Below are 2,016 nucleotides of genomic sequence, written 5' to 3'. Positions count from 1 at the left end.
GGTAAGCAAGATCCTCCCCAGGGAGGCTGAGGATGCAAGCTTTGTCCCTGAGACATCAAGGCAGGCTGCACTGACCCAGTCCTGTGAGGGGAAGAGTGCCTGGACTTGACGTTAGCGAGGAGTGGACACTTCCCCACCAAGTGAAAGGCCAGGTGCAGAGGAAACGAAACTGCGTCCTCACTTTCCCATGCTGGCTGGCTCCGTTGTTCCTGTTAGCTATACGGAGGGGCTCTCATCCACGGAAAACGTGTGTGTCACAGAATGAAAGTCCCCCTTCTGAGCCATCGTCATGGGCATGGTGTGCTTCAGCCCATGGCTTGGGCTGTTGTGTCGATCCACGCCACTGGGGGTCGCCCTCCTTTTCACTGACGCACTTCACCAAACAGAATGCCCTCTTCCCGAGACGGGTCTTTTCAGATGACCTGTCCAAAGTAAATGAGTCAAAGTCTTACCATCTCCACCTCTAAGAAGCATTACAGTTTTCTGTCTTCTCAGACCGCTTTCTGCCGCTTGTCTGTCAGTCTGGCTAAGAATATTGAAAGTACCTCAGAATACCAGAAGAACATAGCTATCTGGAAAGAAGTACAGCCAGAGTGCTCTCTCTTCAGAAGCAAGGATGGTGAGACTTTGTCTTGCATTCTTGGACATGTGATCAGGAGAGACAAGTCCCTGAAAGTGGGGGGGGGGGGCGGATACGGGGTGGACATCGTGCTTGGGAAGGTAGAAGGCCACTGAAAGGCAGAAGATCATCAAGGAGACAGATTGACACAGAAGCTGCAACAATGGGCACCAACCTCCCAGTGGTGTGAGGAAGGCGGTGGACAAGCCACCGAGTCGGGACCAGCTTTGGCAGCAGCTAACGGCAACAAAGACAGCTTGGTGTGCTCTCCTGGCAGTGGGTTCAATATCCTTCGCCAAGCTCACTGCCATCGAGTCTAACACCTAACCACTACACCACCAGGACTTCATTCTTCACCCATGTCACCTGTCCAATGCAGGAGTTCTTTCTCGCCTGCAGCCTACCTTTCACCTTCCAATGAGAGGATTCAGAAGACTACAGCTGATCTCAAAAACATGCTGGCAACCTGGTAGCTACTGAGTCAGTTCTGACACAGCGACCCCAGGAGAGAGCCTAGAACTCCCTGATATCTAACTACTTCAGCACTCCTGAGTGGGTTCAGAACCACCAACCTGTCGAATAGTAACTGAGCATGAGACCAATGGGAGCCCTCAGCAGGCTCCAAGCATGAGTGTTGTGTGGTTGGTGCATGCAGGGTGTTCTCTCTTCATCCATCTGCCCATTCGCTCTGCCCACCATTAGCGCAACCCTAGCCGAGGCCAGGCTTCACACGGAGTGTTCCCATGAGTTCAGGGCACATTTTGGATTTCTGAGCATTAGTGGTGGGGGGTTCGCAGATAGAGAAACCCACCTGAGGTCCTCAGTTAAGTTTTGTTCCATTTCAAGCTCGCTGAGTCTCGGAGTCTTAGGAGACATTAAATGTGTTTGAAAAGTCTTAGTTATTTTGTGATTGAAGCAAAGTTCGGGTTGAAGCCCTAATTACCTGGATTTAGCCTACCTTCCGTGCCCCGGCAGAACACAGCAAACCTAATTAATCATGCAACTCGTTCAGAATGCAAATGGAAGCAGGAGAGGCGAAAGGAACGATGTGCTACAAAGAAAACTTCGTTCGGTGGAAGACGTGCGAGGCATTGTGACCTTGCAAGGCTTATAACGGATGGCACTGTCACCGGAGCCCACACGGTCCAGTGGAACCAGCCAGAGCCCGCAGGAAGCTGTGGTGAGCACCACAGGGACTTCTGTGACTTCCGGAGCCAGCCATTTTCGAGTTTGGGGCACAATACAACCTCCACCGTTATTGGAATGCTTAAAAATCTTTCTGGAATTTTGGATTACCTATCCCAGAAGCATTGTGTTTTAAAGGCTTGATTAGTGAATTCAAAATAGTTAATTATTGGAATGTTTAAAAATCTTTCTGGAATTGTGGATTACCCATT

Source organism: Tenrec ecaudatus, chromosome 2 (genome assembly GCF_050624435.1).
Source record: "Tenrec ecaudatus isolate mTenEca1 chromosome 2, mTenEca1.hap1, whole genome shotgun sequence".
NCBI lineage: Eukaryota > Metazoa > Chordata > Mammalia > Afrosoricida > Tenrecidae > Tenrec > Tenrec ecaudatus.
This window is presented reverse-complemented; position numbering follows the sequence as displayed.